We start from the raw sequence: 20,536 nt of genomic DNA, 5'->3' as shown, positions 1-20,536 counted from the left end.
TAACTTAACTGCAAGGAGCTCCCGATTCCCAATGTCATAGTTCCTACCTGCCAGGGATAGCCACCTAAAGACGAATGCACACAGGTGCAATTTACTGTCTGAAGGTGACTGTTGAGACAACACTGCACATACTCCTGAAGTCTGAGGTGCCCACCTCCACAATGAAGGGAAGGTCCGGATTAGGAGAAACCAAGATGCGAGCTGATGTGAACCACTGTTTAACCTCTGCAAAAACAGCCTTCGCTTCAGTAGTCCAGACAAAAGGGCTTGTGGATCTCTTTGTTAGCGCCACCAGTAGAGCTTTCCCTGAGCTGAAGTTCCTGATGAACTTCTGGTAGAAGTTTGCAAACACCAGGAATTGTTGGACTTGTTTGAAACTGGATGATGGTGGTCAGTCTCTGACTGTGTGGGTGTTGGTAGGGTCCACCTTGAGATTGACATTGGAGATGATGAAACTCAAAAATGAAATAGTCGTCAAGTGAAATTCAGACTTCTCCAATTTGACATAAAGTCCATGGTCTAGAAGCCTCTTTAAAATGTCCCTGACCTGAGTGACATGCTCCTCCATGGACTTCGAGAAGATTAGGATATTTTCCAAGTAGATGAAGGCATACTTATGGAAAGTATCCTGGAGCACGTCATTTATAAAGGCCTGGACAATGGCTGGAGTATTAGTAAGGTCAAAGGGTATAACCAGTACTCGTAGTCCCTGTCGGTGTTTTGAATGCAGTCTTCCACTCATCACCTTCCCTTATATGGGCCAGATTGTATGCACTTCATAGGTCTAGTTTTATGAAAACTCTCGCTCCTTGAAGCATCCCGAGGGCCATAATCATGAGTGGAAGGGGTTATCGATTCTTGGCCATTATGTGGTTTAATCCCCTATAGTCAATTAATGGCCACAGGCTCCCATCTTTCTTTTACATGATGAAAAAGCCTGCACCAGCAGGTGAGGTGAGAGTCAAATGAAGCCCATGGCAAGAGCCTCCTTTATATACTCTTCCATTGCACTTCTCTCTGGGCTTGAAAGCACGTACAATCAACCCCGCAGGGGACAAGTACCGGGTAGCAGGTTTATAGCACACTCGTAGGGTCGGTGTGGTGGAAGAGTCGAAGTCTCTCCCTTGCTGAAGACCTCCTGCAAGTCCTTGTAGATGGAAAGGATCTCAGCTGGTTTGGGTGTTGCTGTCTCCTCCAGACCTTCCTTTGAGGAAGACCCCTGAGGCTTCTTAGGTGGCAGGGGTGATTCAACAGACCCCAGAGTCCTCTCCCTAGACTCACAAAACTCATTTGTAGAAACGGTGGCCAACTCAGAGTAAAAATCCCCGTCTGTGTTCTCAGGCATTGGCAGCAAGACATTACAGATGGTCCTCGCACCCCAGGAGTAGGCTTCAAGGATCAACATAAAGGAGTCTTTCTTTCTTCGAGACCTGGTGGATGGTTTCCTTAAGCTTAGTTGCAAGTTTTCCAGGTGCTCGGGCATCTCCTTGGATCTCTCCTGAACCAGAGATTCCCTCTCTCTAGTTCCTTGGTAGTCCCGATTAGTCAGTGTCAGGACTCACACTGTCCTGTTTGCCAGAACTGGCTTGTCTGTCCTTGAGAGCAGGACTAGGTCTCCGCACTCAGATTACCTCGCACTGAAGGCTGCCCCCTTATTGGTCGTTGGTCACAGGAGAGTCTGTGTCAGAATACCACGCCGCAAACAGACCCTCTTACAATGAATGGACCAAGTAATGATTCTCACCTTCCTCCAGTCCACAGTTGGGTTATGCTGGGACAGCCTAGGGTACCTGAGGGTCAGGGGTATGAGTAGAGAGTCAATAATGTAGAAACTAATGTCTTCACATGACCCCTATCCTCACCTGCAAAACCATAGTCTGTTGCTGGATCTGCCCATTACCTGGCAGGTGGGCATAGACTTGCTCAACTCTCGCAGCAGTATATCGAACTGATGGGCGGTTCCTAAATCCAGAAGACTACCCACTGCCCCAGAGTCCACAAAAACCTTCACCTGCCTCAAGTTCTTACCCCAGGTGAGTTCCTCCTTCAGCATGAAACTAGAATCCATGGGACTGGGTGTAGTGGCTCCTACTGTCACAGTCCTCCCAACACTGGATGGTCTTAGCAGCTTTCCAGGTGGCTGTAGCTTCAGACATTCAGCCTGCAGGTGACCTCCTCCCACCCAGTAATAGCAGCAACCTTGATTCCAATGCCAGGACCTCTCATCGGTTGAAAGCCTCGTGTAATTGATTTGCATGGGCTGACAGAGTAGTGAGCAAGAGACAAGCTGACTATGGTCCGAGGTTGGGACTGGAACTGTGATGCATTGGGAATGAGCTCGGACTGGCCCTCTTCAACCTCCCTAAGTTGTCCCACTCTCGCTTTACCAGGCAATTATCAAGACAAATGGACCGGTCAACCAGAACCTCTTAAGTTCTCTGCTGGCTTTCCCAAGGCAAGGACATTCTTCAGTTCATCTCAGAGTCCATGGAGTGGTAAAGGCCTCCCTGTTCCAGTCACTCTCTTGAGCCAGGGTCTGAAATTCTATCACGTAGTTGGCCACTGAACATCTGCCCTGTCATATCTTCACCAGGTGGTTTGAAGCTCTGCTGGCTCTGGCGGGGTAGTGGAAACCCTTCCGCGTGTCGGCCATGAATTCCTCTAAACCCAAGCAAATCTCTGACCTACGTTCCCAATGCACAGTGGCCCAGGCCAGGGCTCTTCCAATCAGATAATGAAGGCCTCCTTTTTGCGCTGTGAAAGAAACCAGGGTGGCTGGAGTTCATTACTAATGAACGTAGGACAAGGAAGCTGCAGTAAGAACCCAGGTCATCGTCAAATATCTTTGGCTCTATCTGGAAATCCTATCGCTATGCCTGGCCACAGCGGATGAAAGACTCTGATACCCCACTGGGTCCATACTGGCTCAGTCGTACTGTGCCGAAAGTCCTTGACGAGGATGGTTTAGACCCAGATGCTGGAGTATCCAAAGCAAGGATTGAAACACGGTATCAAACTGGACCGAAAACTGAGCACAAAGCAAACGCCAGATGATATCACTAGTAGGGCTTAAGATTGAGTACCGAACCTCGGTTCAGCTGCTCTTTAAGTACTCAATTCACTGCACCCAAAACATGATTGCCAATTAGTGGGACCGTCCTGAACCCTTGAAGGGGCCGCACCAACTATCCAACTATCCATACTCCAGAGAGTTAGAGCATCTAAATCCCAGAAGCTGGCGTGGCCAGGAGTGCTTTGTAACATGCTCCCACCTTTTTGAGGCATTGCTCCTTAAAGATGTCCTGGATGCTGGGGAGGCTAGTGCCCATGATGGAACTGACTGAGTTTACAACTTCCTGCAGCTTATTTCGATTCTGCCCCTTTCCCTCATACGAGATGGTGATGTAGTCAGTTAGAATGCTCTTCACAGTACATCAGTAGACATTTGTGAGTGTCTTTGGTGATATATCAAATCTTCTCAAACTTCTAATGAAATACAGCCGCTGTCGTACCTTTTTTGGAACCTCATTGATATGTTGGACTCAGGATAGATCCTCAGAGATGTTGACACCCAGAAACTTGAAATTGCTCACCTTTTCCACTTCTGATCCCTTTATGAAGACTGTTGCATGCTTCTCTCATCTTACCCTTTCTTAAGTCCATAATCAATTCTTTGGTTGTACTGACATGGAGTACAAGGTTGCTGTGACACCACTCAACTAGCTGATATATCTTGCTCCAATATACCTTTACATCACCATATGAAATTCTGCCAATAATTGTTGTATCATCAGCAAATTTAAAGATGGCATTTGGGCTGTGCCTAGCTGCACAATCATGGGTATAGCAGTGGATTAAGCACACATCCTTGAGGTGTGCCAGTGTTGATTATCAGCAAGGTGGAGATGTTATTTCCGATCTGCACAGACTGTGGTCTTCCGGTGAGAAAGTCGAGGATCCAGTTGCAGAGCTAGGTACAGCTTGAGGGTCTGGAGCTTTCATTTTATTCTACTAGTGCAGCTCCACCGTTATCCATAGTGGGTCGGCTCCTGCATGGTCCTGATCCTGCTCAGCTAAATATCTTCATGGTTTCTTTGGGAAAGTTCTTTATCCCAACTGCACCATTTCCTCCTAATAATACTTCAAGGATCAGCTGTAACTTCTTACAATTAAACTTCAGAAAGGTACAGTAATCGCATCAATTTGATCTTCCACCAGAATTCCGAGACTGCTCCCTTCTCTGGTCACTGTATTTTCTGAAGTAGAGTGTCATGGCCTCAGCATCACAGTTGTTGGTTCCTGAGTTGTTTTGATCCAGTGCTTCTTCAGACGTCAAGAATGAGGTAGAAAACTTCGTGGTTACAGCTGTTTTATTAGGTGTTCATAACAAAGAGTGTAACCATAACCAACTTATTCAATGTAAAGAAGGGAAAGAACAAAGAAAGAAGAAGGAAAAGCTGAGAACAAAGAAGTCATGGTTGTCTTATACTAGCTAGACATTCCATGATAAGAAGTAACCCATGAATTAGTTGGGCTACTTCTACACTCTAACTCAGCACTATTAACCCCAGTGTCACCCCAAATCTTTCTGATCAAAACAGTCATTTGCCTTTCATCACCTAAGTCTAACTCTGCCTCAGTCATTCTGCATGTGAATTCCTCATCCAGTTATCACTTCAGTGCCAGATAACTTCAATTGCTGACAACATCCAATGCACCTGTACCCAGTTGCAGATATCATATCATTTTTCTTCAGAAAACATCTGGCCCAGATGGAATCCCCAACCATGTCCTTTTCAATCGCAGTTTCAAACAACCTTAACCCACTGTAATTAGCCTACCACTGAAACAGGTCCACAGTAGATGCTAATTCCCTATCTCTACATATTTCTCTGGAGCATCTGGATAGTAAAGATAGCTATATCCATCTATTTGTTGACCACAGCTATGCTCTCTATACCATAATTCTAAGCAAACCCATCTGCAAACTCCTAGACCTGGAACTCAATGCCTCCCTTTGCAACTGCATTCTTGACTTCCTGACTAACAGACTGCAATCAGTAAGGTTAGGTAGCAACACCTCCACCACAAATGTACTCAACATTATTGGTCCACAAGGATGCATCCTCAGCACCCCACTTTACTCCCTATCTACTCACGACTCCATGTACACTTGCAGATGACACCACCATAGTGAACCAAGTTTTGAATAATGATGAGTCAGAGTACAGGAAGAGGTCAGAGTGGCTAGTGGTGTGGGGTTAAGGGGAGAAACAAGCAATAATACTAAAATGGCATTGGTGTTCTGAGTGACAGCTCAGATATGTGGTCCAAGTTCAGCTTGGTGCCAACAACAAGGCTGCTTTGGGCTGGTTTAGTCACAGGTAGTTGCCGTGGAGAGATATGGAGTCAGTTTCTGGGGAACAAAGACTTCCTTGGCTGCACACTCAGGAGCTCCTTCTAAATCTCTTCATCCCTCCCACGCTCACTTAGATAGTATTTTGTTGAAGTGGTCATCAATTCATTTTGAACATCAGCTGCAATTTGAACGACTTGCTGATGCTACAAATTGTAGGCATGAAAAAAGTTAAGTATCAAGCAATTCCAACTGATTAAGCTGCAGAAAGGTAGATGACACACTGATGTGTGAGAAGCAGTTTTGTACTGCCCTTCACACAAAAGGAAAGAGCATCTTCTGTGAGTTTATTTCTGTACGGTTGTAATAACAGACTGACACGGTCACTGGAAGTCTCAGGTGAAGTGGCTTTGCATCAAATGATTTAACCATTTGGTTGAGCTGTCTGTTAATGAAAATGTTACCAGCAGGCAAAAGAATCTTACATAAATATGAAACTGTTTATTGCTAATCTATGGATGTGTAATTTCAAAACAAAATTAAGAAATTTTAATATGCAGTGTTAATTCTGCTGAGGCTCCGGCATGGCACTTAACCCCACCTCTTTTCAAAGTCCTGTTAAGTATTTCTCATTTCCACATCTTTTATTTCTGATTTTTGGCTTTTTCCTTCTGTCTCAGTTTCTTCAGTGAAAATTAGATAATTGGAATTTATGGAAGGTGGGAACTGCCAATAAGGATGATGTACACACTATCTATAGATACTAAAAATGTAGTTAAACGCATTTAAATCATGAGAATTGGGATGGGTGAAGTGAGGAATATGGCAAACGCACAAAAATATCAAATTTGGACTGGATATGCAAATTTGAGTGGCAATGAAGCAAATCAGAATCAGGTTTAATATCACTGGCATATGTCATGAAAGTTGTTGTTTTTACAGCAGCAGTACATTACAATATGTAATAATAAAAACTGTGAATTACAGTAAGTATAATTAAATTAATTAAGTTGTGCAAAAATGTAATGTTCATGGGTTCACTGTCCATTCAGAAATCGAATGGCAGAGGGGAAGAAGCTGTTCCTGAATCATTGAGTGTGTGCCTTAAGGCTCCTGTACTTCCCTCCTGATGTTGGCTGGCCAGTGAGAGTGTTGGAGTCAATGACAAAGATACAAGGTTCTTTTGATTTGAATAAAATGTGTTGACATTGGTGTCCTGATTCATGTCTGCTTTGGTAACCCTATTCTTTCTCCATATATTCTGCTTAACCTTCTGACTCTTTCCAGAATTTTCTGCGGTCATTTCAGATTTCTAGCATTTGCAGATTTTTTGCTTTTCTGTATCATGATGTTCATATGAGGTCATGACTTTGTTCAGACGAGCTAAATAGAGAATGCTGGTTGTGCTGGTTCAAGGACCTGGCTGATCAGATTTAAAATCATTCACAGATGTGAGGAAATAGTTTCTTTGCTCAAGGAGTAGCTATGATCTGGAAATCATTGTGTATAAAGACAGGAGAAGGGTCAATCAGGCTTTTCATAAAGAAATTGTGCAGATACTTGGTGGTGGGCGGGAAGGTTAACACAGAGCTCTGAAGGAATGTCAAGGAAGTGAGATTGAAAAGGTTACACTACTTGGAGCTGGTACATACTTGATGGGCCAGGTGGCTTTATGAATCTGTTTTTTATCATATCCCCTCTAAGGAGTGATGCCTGCAACTCTGCACGTAACCAAGGGGCAATATATAATGAGGGGAAATTGATTATACCTTGGGAGGTTGGAAATCTTCTATCAGAAGCTAGAATAGGAATTGTAAGTAGCAGTGGAAATTGCAGGAAAGAAAGGACTTTAGATGGAGCAATGAACAGAAGCAGAGGAATCAGGTAGAGAGTGGAGTGAAAACAAAACAAAACTGAAATTTGAAATAAAACAGAAAATGCAAATTCTTAGCTAGTCAGATATTACCTTGGAAAGAGAAACAATTAACTTTTCAAGTCAAAGGTTCTTTGACAAGATAATCAGCCTGAAATGTTATCCCTTTTTTTCCATTTCCACAGATGCTGCTTGACTTGCTGTATATTTCTAGCATTTACTGTTTTAAAATTTGATGAGAATGAGATGCTTCATCACATCTGGCATTGTAGAGAGGTAAAAGGGGGATAAAACACCATGGTCATAGTTGCAGAGCATATTGCTGGAGGCTAAGAGTAGTATCTTGATGGTGTATGTTGGACAACCTGGAGCATGGGAATAATGACAGTGTTATGATACAACTTCAGGAATTTTGATGCTCTTAACTCTCTAGAGTATGGATAGTTAGTGTGGCTCCTTTAAGGATTAAGGTCCATCCCGCGGATTGGCTACCATGTATTGGCGCCAGGATTTCAGTGTTTAAGGAACACCTAAATGGAGGGTCAGTGCTCAATCGTAAACTCAGTTGGATTATTGCTAGCATTTTGTTTTAGTTTAGCATCTTGTTTTGCTCAGTTCTAGTTTCAGTCTCGGATACTCTAGCACTTGGGTCCTAACCATCCTCATCTAGGTCTCTCGTCACATTCGGGTGTGGATGAAATTCCACCAGAGGTGGAGACAAGTTCAGAGGGCAAGGGAGGTTAGACGTGCCTTGTTGGTAGGAGTGGATGTAAAGAGGATCGCTCTTTCAAGTATCAGAGTACTGCAAAGAATTCACATCATTCCCAATCAAACACACGCACAACAGTGACTTCTATATTTTGTTTTCATTTTCAGGAGGTGACTTTAATGCTAGGCATAGCAGGCTGAGGGTGAAATTGATGGCCAGTAGCAGGGTACCAGAGAGCAGAACGTTGATGTAGTGGAGCCTGGACAAGCACATCTTTGCAGCTCATTGAATTTATCACCGAACTGGCCAATTCTTACACAGTACCAACTTATCTCCTGTTGGAGGACTTGGCCAAGCTTGCCACGCAATGAAGAAGAGCACCAGTGTCCTGGCAGTGAATGCAGAAGATGTAAGTGTTTCAAATGTTAGTCAATGAATTCTATTACATAAATAGATTCTGGCCTGAGCTGTGCTCTCACAAATGGTTCCATATTTAAAAGCAGATTTTTTTCCATTCACATTTTCTTCTTCCTCACCAGGGGATAGTGCTATCTTCACCTAGTATAAGTAAGGAGGGGAAAACTACATTTCCCTAGGCTGCTTTCTACACTTTCATTGGTGGGATAAGAGGTGGAGATATGTCAGTCTTCAAAGTTGCTGCTGCTGGGAATATTAGGGAGGGAAAAAACTCAAAAACTTCTGTAGATGTACAATGGAGAGCATTCTGACAAGCTGCATCACTGTCTGGTATGGTGGAGGAAAGAGGGGTGGCTACTGCACAGGACCAAAAGATCCTGCAGAGGATCGTATATTTAGTCGGCTCCATCTTGGGACATACCCAGGACATCTTCAAGGAGCGGTGTCTCAGAAAGGTAGCGTCCATCATGAAAGACCTCCAGCACCCAGGGCATGCCTTTTTCTCACTGTTATCATCAGGTAGGAGGTACAGAAGCCTGAAGGCACACACTTAGCAATTCAGGAATAACTTCTTCTCCTCTGCCATCCGATTCCTAAATGGACATTGAACTCATGAACACTACCTCACTTTTTAAATATATATTATTTCTGTTCTTTGCACGATTTTTAATCTGTTCAATATATGTATACTGTAATTTATTAATTTATTTACTTATTTCTTCTTTGAATTTATGTATTGCATTGAAGTTAACAAATTTCATGACACATGCCAGTGGTAATAAACCTGATTCTTATTCTGATTCTGAAACAGTGGGACCCTGGGCTGTCCTCTCTCCCAGTGGTTAGAATGTGAGGTGGGAGCAATTGGCTCAAACATTGAACCCAAATTCAATCCACAATGTGTAGATTGCACAAGAGGCATCTTGAATGAAGACAAAGCTAAGGCGAATCCTCCCATCAGCTGAGCACTTACAGAATTGGTGACAAGAATTTGTGCTGAGTTTTCTGACCATGGTCCAGGACGTTCAGGACAGATATGGCCTTGCTGCTTCTTTGCAGTATCTTTCATCCTCAGCTCAACTTTAAACCCTACTTCTATCTGTTACTGAAGTTCTACCCCTTCTTTTTCACTTCTGCTGCTGAAGCATTGTTAAGCAAATCTATGATCTTATCATCCTCATCTGGGAAGAGGGGGATATACTGGTGCACCTCAGAGGTGCTGTAACCATCTGACCATTTTTAGAAAGGAGGAAAGTCTGACTCTGATAACTGTAAAGAGATATCTCTGCTATCTGCCATAAAGAAATTCATCACTAGGATCATTTTCATTCTCCTCTTTCTGGTGGCCAGTTTGTGTGTTTGTGTATGTGTGAGTGTGTGTGTGTGTGAGTGTGTGTGTGAGACCGTGTCAGTGTCTGTGTGACATTGCGCGTGTCTCAGTTTGTGTATTTGTGTGTGTGTGTCTCTTTGTCTGTGTGTGAGTGACCATGTCAGTATCTGAATCAAAGTATTGATTCTATCCATCTTGAAGCTCAATGGGCATGATCTTCATTATGCGATAACTCCAACAAAAATGCATGGAATAGCAGTAGCAAGTATACGTGGTCTTCTCCTATCTCATCAAAACCTCACACTTCATCACTCTAGAGGGAAATAGAACATCTTGCACATTTTCGGCTGACCACAGTAATTCATCTCCATCTTATCTTTGCTTCACAATGGCATGCAAGCCAACAGGTCTACAACAGAACCGATCTCAGGCTACGTCCACACTAAGCCGGATAATTTTGAAAACGCCAGTTTCGAGTAAAAATGACAGGCATCCACACTAAGCGTTTTTCAAAATATCTCTGTTCATTAGAATGGATATTTGGGCAAATCTCCTCCTACTGGCCATGCGCAGGACACACAGAAAACAAGTGAAGAGGAAACGGTATACTTGGTGCGCGTTTGTCCAGTTACAGAGTAGAAAAACTTAAAAGGACTTGCTCTTGGTTCTTGCGCAGGAGGACTTAAAACTGAAAAAAAAACAAATACTGGAGCGTATGGAGGCGACCGACAGGGAGTTCACCGACAGTATGACCCGGCTGATGACGAACATTGAAAAACTGACTAACTCTGTTGCATTAATAAAGCACTTTGTTAAATGTATAAAACATGTCTGCATCAGTGTTATCTTGTATTTCCATACAATGTTACATTAGGTTGTTACACGTTTATTGTCAGAGAGGTACTTGCATAAATAGGTAAACCATCTTCATACAAGCAAGGACAGAAAACAGGGCAAAGTGAGTATACTTATTTATTCAGTAAGCTATGTCAGAGTATTTGTTGAGTACATTTCTAACTCTTCTGGCTTCAGTCTCGTTGCCGTCTGTTCTGAAATTGTTAGGTTCTGCGAAGCGCAGAATCAAATATCGCTGTGATGATTGTACGCTCTAGTATCAATTGTTTGGCGACAATAAAGTAGTAATAATAATAATAATAAGAAGAAGAAAACAATGAAATGCCGCGCTGCCGCCATCTGTTCCGGCATGACATGACAGCAGTTTTAAAAATCTCCGGTTACCTCGTACACACTGCAACGGATATTAGGCGTTTTCAGAATTATTCACTCTGGAGACCGTCTCTGAAAATCTCCGTTTTAGTGTGGACGGAGGGTCAGAACGAAGAGAAAAAGCTTTGTTTTCAAAATTATCCGGCGTAGTGTGGACGTAGCCTCATGAAGACCAGTACGAACCCAGCCTGCTTCATTATCCTACAACCTTTCTAGCTCCACTGTTGCAACTCACCTCCATCACACTTCACTTGGAGTGTAGGAGAATGAGGGAGACTTGAAGAGCAAACAGGCTTTTTCCACTGAAATTGGATGAGATGGAACTAGAGGTCATAAGTTAAGGGTAAAAGGTGAAATATTTAAGGAATGCTAATGGGCACCCTCTTTACTAAGAGGGGTATGCGAGTATGGACAAGCTGTCAGTGGAAGTGATGCATGTGGGTTCAGTTGCACCATTTAAGAGAAGTTTGGATATTAATGGACAGGAGAGGAATTAAGGCTATGGTCCAGGTGCAGGTCGATGGGAATAGGCAAAAAGACAGTTCGACATGGACTATATAGGCTGTGTTTCTATGCTGCAGGTTCTATGCTATAGTACTGTATGCTTCTATGAACTCATCTTCAATACTAATGGGAAACATTTCAACCTATGGCAAGTACACACCAAGGGAGAGAGTGCCAAAGCCTTTGGCCTTGGGAAGTGAAGACACAACTACTAATAGTGGAGCAATTGAGTTTATGCCAGAATTTAAAATACATAGATATGAGGAGGAGGAGGCTTCCGTCGGTAAGGTTCAGCCATGGATGTTGTGTCCTAGCTGTCTAGATATGCAAGCCTGGGCAGTATAATACGGAGAACAAGCTATTGCCCATGCTGCAAGCCCCCCCTCTCCCCCGCCCCCGATGCATCAGATGAACCAAAAGGAATGGCAGAGACAACTTGGCATCAGAAGTGTAGCAGGAGTTGCCAGTCAACATTGAACTCAACATAGGACTGCCTTAGGATTCCAACTCTGAACTTTTCCTTAGTGTTTATTCCTGAAGCCTTCCCCATGAGTAGGCATAGCCACAAGGCAGCAGAGGTCTGAGGTCAGAGCCTTCCTTCTCCGAGATGAGCTGCCGAACACGGCTGACAAGCCCCATCTGCCCAAAGCAACTGGTTTTAAGGCACCAGTAACCCACCCTTGCCTCTTCTCCTGTCAGTAGAAATGGTTTCACCGGGTTTAGTATCTAAGCCATATATTAAGGCTAGCAGTTGAACTTGGTTCTTGAGAGGCTGCCGTGCTCATGCCATTGGGGCATTTAATAGGTAGTGAAAGCTCTAACAACTATCCCAAGGTGTAACAACATAAAGAAACCACATAGATATGAGAAAGGGTTATAAGTTACAGAGGTAGTGAAAAGTGAAACCATGAAGTGATTTGAAAAATAGGGTTGGAACTTCAAAACTGAGATGCCATATCCAAGTAATCTGATATTCCCCTTCTGATCCCTTACTTTCCAGCCTTGATAGATTCAAAATTTCCAAAAATACTCTTCAAAAAGCATACTAAATCCCACAGGCTCATAGCAATATCAACAAGACTAGTCAATGCTGATGTGATCAAAACCAATCTTCTCATCTCAGATTCATCATGACCGTACTGAATGGAGGTACAGGCCTACTCTCCTGCTCATGTTTTGTAATAGATATCTGCTGATGTCATGGGAACTTGTCCTTGGCCACTCTGTATTAAAGATGAGGTCTCAGTGTACTTGGAGGCACATGATAAAATAGGCCACTGTCAGCATGGTTTCCTCAAGGGAAAATCTTGCCTGACAAATCTTTATGATTATGAAGACACGTAGTCCTCTTTTGGAATTCTTTGAAGAATTTGTGGCACATATTGTTACCAACGACATAGGCAAGAAAAGGGAGGAAGTCCTGAAAGCAGACTACAGGGAGTTAGGAACGAAGTTGAGAAGCAGGACCAGAAAGGTAGTCATCTCGGGATTACTGCCTGTGCCACGTGATAGTGAGTACAGAAATAGAGTGAGGTGGAGGATAAATGTGTGGCTGAGGGATTGGAGCAGGGGAAAGGGATTCAGATTTCTGGATCATTGGGACCTCTTTTGGGGCAGGAGTGACCTGTACAAAAAGGACGGGTTGCACTTGAATCCCAGGGGACCAATATCCTGGCAGGGAGGTTTGCTAAGGATATGGGGAGAGTTTAAACTAGGATTGCTGGGGTTGGAAAGCAAACTGAAGAGCCGGAGGAAGAAGCAGTTGGCTCACAAATAGAGAAAGCTTGGAGACAGTGCGAGAGGGAGGTAGGAGGAGAGGGAGGATAGGATAGAGAAGGGACGCACTCAGACTGATGGTTTGAGATGTGTCTATTTTAACGCAAGGAGTATTATGAACAAAGCGGATGAGCTTAGAGCGTGGATCAGCACTTGGAGCTATGACGTTGTGGCCATTGCAGATACTTGGATGGCTCAGGGGCAGGAATGGTTACCTCGAGTGCCAGGCTTTAAATGTTTCAGAAAGGACAAGGAGGGAGGCAAAAGAGGTGGAGGCATGGCACTGCTAATCAGAGATAGTGTCACGGCTGCAGGTGACACTATTGGCGATTGTAGGGAGCAACGGACTGAAAAGCATGAGAATATAGACATTAAGAAAGACGATGTGCTGGAGCTTTTGGAGAGCATCAAGTTGGATAAGTCAGCAGGACTGGGTGAGATGTACCCCAGGCTACTGTGGTAAGCGAGGGAGGCAATTGCTGAGCCTCTGGCAATGATCGTTGCATCATCAATGGGGTCGGGAGAGGTTCTGGAGGATTGGAGGGTTGTGGATTTTGTTCCATTATTCAAGAAAGGGAGTAGAGATGGCCCAGGAAATTATAGACCAGTGAGTCTTACTTCAGTGGTTGGTAAGTTGATGGAGAAGATCCTGAGAGGCAGGATTTATGAACATTTGGAGAGGCATAATATGATTAGGAATAGTCAGCATGGCTTTGTGAAAGGCAGGTCGTGCCTTGCGAGCCTGATTGAATTTTTGAGGATGTGACTAAACACATTGACGAAGGTAGAGCCGTAGATGTACTGTATATGGATTTCAGCAAGGCATTTGATAAGGTACCCCATGCAAGGCTTATTGAGAAAGTAAGGAGGCATGGGATCCAAAGGGACATTGCTTTGTGGATCCAGAACTAACTTGCCCACAGAAGGCAAAGAGTGGTTGTAGGTGGGTCATATTCTGCATGGAGGTCGGTCACCAGTGGTGTGCCTCAGAGATCTGTTCTGGGACGCCGACTCTTTGTGATTTTTATAAATGACCCTGATGAGGAAGTGGAGGGATGGGTTAGTAAATTTGCTGATGACACAAAGGTTGGAGGTATTGTGGATAGTGCGGAGGGCTGTCATAGGTCACAGCGGGACATTGATAGGATGCAAAATTGGCTGAGAAGTGGCAGTTGGAGTTCAACCCAGATAATTTTGAGGCGGTTCATTTTGGTAGGTCAAATATGATGACAGAATATAGTATTAATGGTAAGACTCTTGGCAGTGTGGAGGATCAGAGGGATCTTGGGGTCCAAGTCCATAGGACACTCAAAGCTGCTGCTTTGAATGCATCATCATCAGTCACCAATCATCAATCATCAATCGTGGGATTCAGTTTAGGAGCCGAGAGGTAATGTTGCAGCTATATAGTACCCTGGTCAGACCCTACTTGGAGTACTGTGCTCAGTTCTGGTTGCCTCACTGTAGGAAGAATGTGGAAACCATAGAAAGGATGCAGAGGAGATTTACAAGGATGTTGCCTGGATTGGGGAGCATGCCTTATGAGAATAGGTTGAGTGAACTCGGCTTTTTTTCCTTGGAGCCATTTCTTTGCCCACTCTCCTAAACTGACCAAGTCTCTCTGCAACCTTTCCGTTTCTTCAACACTTCCTGCTCCTCCACCTATCTTGGTGTCATCCATAAACTTAGCCACAAAACCATTTAATCCATAATCTATATCATCGATATACATTATAAAAAGAAGCGGCCCCAACACCGATCCCTGTGGAACACCACTGGTAACCGGCAACCAATCAGAATAGGATCCCTTTATTCCCACCCTTTGCTTTCTGCCTTTCAGCTAATGCTCCACCCATTCCAATATCTTTCCTGTAATTCCATGGGCTGTCATCTTATTAAGCAGCCTCTTATGCGGCACCTTATCGAAGGTCTTTTGAAAATCCAAATACACAATATCCACAGCCTCTCCCTTATCAATCTTATTTGAGATTACCTCAAAAAATTCCAGTAGGTTGGTGAGGCAGGATCTTCCCTTCATGAAACCATGCTGGCTTGGGCCTATCTTGTCATGCACCTTGAGGTATTTCATAACCTTATCCTTGAGGATCGACTCCAATAACTTTCCAACTACCGATGTTAGACTAATAGGTCTGTAATTTTCTTTTTGCTGCCTCCCTCTTTTCTTAAACAGCGGAACTATATTTGCGACCTTCCAGTCCTCCGGAACCATGCCAGCGTCTATTGATTCCTGGAAGATCATTTCCAATGCCTCCACAATCTCCGAAGCCACCTCCTTCAGAACCCATGGGTGCACCTCATCCAGTCCGGGAGACTTATCTATTCTTAGTCCATTTAGCTTCCCAAGCACTTTCTCTCTAGTAATCGACTGTACCTAATTCAATTCCCTGAGACCTCTGGCTATCAGGTATGTTGCTAATGTCTTCCACTGTGAAGACTGATGCAAAATACTCATTTAGTTCTTCTGCCATCTCTTTGTTACCCATTATAATTTCTCCAGCATCATTTTCAATCGGTCCTATATCTACCCGTGTAACTCTTTTACTCTTCATATATTTAAAAATCTCTTAGTACCTTTCTTTATGTTGACTGCCAACTTCCTTTCATAATTCATCTTTTCTTTCCTAATGACTTTCTTAGTTTCCTTCTGTAAGTCTTTAAAAGTTGTCCAGTCCTCAGTTTTCCCACTAATTTTTGCTTCCTTGTACACTGTCTGTTTTGCTTTTATTTTAGCCTTAACCTCTCTCGTTAGCCACATTTGTGCCACTTTTCCATTCATGATTTTCTTTTTTCTTGGAATATATTTTTCCTGCACTTTCCTTATTTCTTGTAGGAATTTCATCCAATTCTGCTCTACCATCCCTCCATCTAGCTTACTTTTTCAATCGACTTGGGTCAGTTCCTTTCTCATACCACTATAATTTAATTTCCTTTGTTCCACTGAAATATCAATATATCTGATACCAGCTTCTCCTTTTCAAATTTGAAACTGAACTCAATCATATTATGATCGCTACTTCCAAGGGGTTCCATTACCTCCAGCTCCCTAATCGCCTCAGGTTCATTACACAGCACACAATCCAAAACAGCCGAATCCCTGGTGGGCTTCTGGACAAGTTGCTCCAAAAAGCCATCCCGTAGGCATTATACAAACTCCCTCTCCTGAGATCCAGTACCTTCCTGACTTTCCCAATACACTTTCATATTAAAATCCCTCATAATTATCTTGACATTTTCCTTCTGACATGCTTTTTCTATTTCCAGCTGTAACTTGTAGTCCACATCCTGGCTGCTGTTTGGAGGCCTGTATATAACTGCTATTAGTGTCTTTTTATCCTTGCTATTTCTTAACTCGACCCATAAGGATTCTACCTCTTCTGATCCTATGTCCCTTCTTTTCTAGTGATTTGATATCGTTGCTTACCATCAGGGCCCTGCCACCCCCTTTACCTACCTTCCTATCATTTAGCTCCCAATCACATCCATCATTTAGCCATGACTCGGTGATGGGCACAATGTCATATTTTTTAACCTGTAGCTGTACACATTATTTCTAATGCTGCATGCATTTAAGTACAGTACATTTAGATCAGTATCTGTTACCGATTTTGCTATATTTCTATCACACAGCAAATTATCCTGTCTATTCACCTGTCTGTCCTCCTTGCCATCTTTGCTGCACAGTATCTTTGACTTATTTCTATTTTCCTCTTCCCTAACACCCTGATTTCCTTCCCCTTGCCAATTTAGTTTAAACCCTCCCTAACAGCTATATTAAACAATCCTGCCAGGATGTTAGTACCCTTTGAGTTCAGGTGTAACCCATCAATTTTATATAAGTCATACCTCCCCCAAAATAGATCCCAATGATCCAAGACTTTGAAGCCCTGCCCCCTACACCAGTTTCTTAGCCACACATTCATCTGCTTAATTCTGCTATTCTTACCTTCATTAGCGCGTGGGTCAGGCAGTAATCCTGAGATTATTAATCTGGTGGTCTGGCTTTTCAATTTTCTTCCTAGCTCCCAGTAATCTTCCTTCAGGACGACCTCCTTTTTTTCTGTCTATGTCATTGGTACCAATATGTACCAAGACTTCTGGCTGCTCGCCGTCTCTCCTCAGAATACTCTGGACTCGATCTGAGACATCCCGTACCCTGGCACCAGGGAGGCAACACACCATCCGGGTATCCTTGTCCGGCTCACAGAATCTCTTGTCTGTTCCCCTCACTATGGAATCCCCTATAACTACTGCATTTCTCCTTGCTCTCTTGATCACGGCACTGGGCAGAGTGCCAGAGTCCCGTTATGTATACTTAAGGCAGAGATTGATAGATTCTTGACTGGTCAGGGCATAAAGGGATACGGGGAGAAGGCAGGAGTCTGGGGCTGAGAGGAGAATTGGATCAGCCTTGATGAAATGGCAGAGTAGACTCGATGGGCCGAATGGCCTAATTCTGCTCCTATATCTTATGGTCTTATTATATTTCAGTATCACTTAGAAGTGATGTTGAATAATTATATAGCCTAACACCCTCAAATGATCACCCTCAAGTTCCTTGTTTGTATGAAAAGCATTTTAATGCAGGTTAAGTTCACAGGACAAATAAACTTAGTTTCTGATATGATATTTTCCAATAAAAAGGACAGCCCCTTGCCTGGTCCCATTCCTACTCATTCAAGCATGTATTAATGACTTTTTCCCTATTCCAAGCACCGGTGTTACCTCAGGAATAGACCATAATTCCTCCCCGTTATCCTGAAATGATATTCCTAGGCATCGGGTCAGTTTCCACATGTCTGCTGGTGATATTCAGAATTACCGTTTCATTAACTTTATTGCCTCTTTCACCATCACTACATTAGACTGCTCCAGCCTTTAGTCCAGGATAAGGTACATTTCTCTAATTGGAGATAAACTTTGGAAAAAGGGAATGGAAGCACAAATTGCAGATACTGGAAATCTGAAATAGAACCATAGAATACTTGGAACACCTTGCAAGTCACATTTCCTCCAGAATTCAATATCTTAACTCAAAACCCTGTCAAGGTAAGTGCCTTATCTACGGAAAAACCTCAAGCTAATTATGAGCTGAGCTTTCCACTCTATTACAGATATTGCTACTTTTCAACTTAGTCTGCTTTTTACTGTGGTTCTGCTGAGGAAACTGTTTCCATTCTTTCATTACACTTCATATTCCAATGTATTTTCATTCAAATCTCTCATCTTCCTTTAACTTTTAACTCATGCAAAAATCTACCACCTGTACCCACCAGTCATCCTTATCCTTGTTGTACTTGTTTTCACTTCTCTGCAAGCCAATTTCAAATTCCAGTCTTGCTAATCAAAACGATCTCTTTGAGTTCTGAGGAAGATCCTGAGACCCAGAACATTAAGTTTTTTTTTGCCGTAGATCTTGCCTGACCTTCTTTATTTTCCAGCATTTTCTGTTTTATTTCAATTCTGTTACCTTGGCTTTCTCCTTTAATATCTGAAACATTTTTCAGATTTCCAACCATGTGTTTCCTCTGCGCCCACATAACTGCATTTGGCCTCAACAATGTCTGTTATTGTGAGTGGTTCTGGCCACCTACGTACAGGGAATATATCAATAATGAGGGATTGAGACCCAAAAGGTGAACAAACTTAAGGTCGATGGGACTAGGCAGAATCACAGTTTGGCATGACTAGAGGGATCTTCTGCAGTGATCTGGATTGTCCAGCTTGCTTCCAGGACCTTTGACCTCCACCTTGTCAACTTATGCGGTTTAAGATCTTACTTGTTTTGCTGTCTGGCATCCAATCTCAGTGCTCAATACCCTTAAGATAGCCAAATGCAGTTATGTGGGCACAGTCAATCTCTACAGTTATTCTGATAATACAGATAATCTACTTACTCTATGACTCAAACATTAACATGTCCTCAATGTTTCTCTGCTTCCATCCCTCACCCCATAATCTGCATTTCTTTCCACAATTAGTGGAGAAAGAATTCCTTCTACCTAAAGTCATTTCCTTATAACAAGCATACATTTTTACTTGCCACCCCTTTCAACATCCACACCAGGACCAGTAGACTCAAAAACAGTTACTTTCCCCAAGAGGTAAAGCTGATCGACACCTCCACCCACTAACCCACTCCTCCACAACCCCCAGCACCACTACTTCATCAGTTCCTGTCAGAGTTTCCTTATGTACAGACACTTCCATGCCTAGTGTCACTTTATGGATATACCATCAATCCATGTTAATAAGCTATCTTATGTATTTATATTTATTTTGATTTTTTTATTATGTGTTTTATCTTTTTGATTTTTTTCGTGCTGTATCAGATCTGGAGTAGTGATTATTTTGAGTGACAGAGGATGAGAGGTGACCTGATAGAGGTGTATAAGATGATGAGGGGCATTGATCGCGTGGATAGTCAGAGGCTTTTTCCCAGGGCTGAAATGGCTAACACGAGGGGGTATAGGTTAAAGTGCTTGGAGGAAGGTACAGAGGGGATGTCAGGGGTAAGTTTTTCACACAGAGAGTGGTGGGTGTGTGGAATGCACTGCTGGCAACAGTGGTGGAGGCAGATACAATAGGGTCTTTTACAAGACTCTTAGATAGGTACATGGAGATTAGAAAAATAGAGGGTCATGCCTTAGGGTAATTCTAGGCAGTTTCTAGTGTAGGTTACATGGTTGGCACAAAATTGTGGGCAGAATGGCCTGTAATGTGATATAGATTTCCATGTTCTTTGTTCCACTGGGTGTATGGCTCCCAATACATGGTTGTGATGTAATGCAGCATGAGGACTGTCTCAGCTCCCCAAACCTTTTAACATTTTTTGATCTTCTAAGACATTCATAGTCACTTGATACCTGTTAATGAATAAGCATATAATGCTTGTAGATTATTTACAGATGGTGCAGTGGCGTAGTGATTAGCATAACACTATTCCAACCGCAATTACCGGGTTCAATTCCACTTCTGTTTGTAAGGAATTTGTGCACTGTCCTCATGACCATGTGGGTTTCTTCTGAATGCTTTTGTCACCAGGTTCGGATATGGCCCAAGTGTGGAGTGAGAGACATTGAAGCAGGTCGATAGTTCACAGACTTTAATGTGAACAATGTTAAAGGGAAAAGAAAACAATAAAGGCTCGGCCAAACAGGGCCATTGACTAAAACACTCAAATGGAAACTGAAGCCTACACTGTGGCTGAAAAGAGCAACTAAGAATAAAACGAATACCACTAGTCTTCAAAGTCAGTTGACTGAACAGTCCAATTTCTCAGGCAGGCAAGGCAGAATGCAGACAGCGAAGCGTAGCTATGCCCGT

The sequence above is a fragment of the Mobula birostris genome, chromosome 32, assembly GCF_030028105.1.
Source record: "Mobula birostris isolate sMobBir1 chromosome 32, sMobBir1.hap1, whole genome shotgun sequence".
Lineage (NCBI taxonomy): Eukaryota > Metazoa > Chordata > Chondrichthyes > Myliobatiformes > Myliobatidae > Mobula > Mobula birostris.
Note: the sequence above shows the minus strand (reverse complement) of the source record.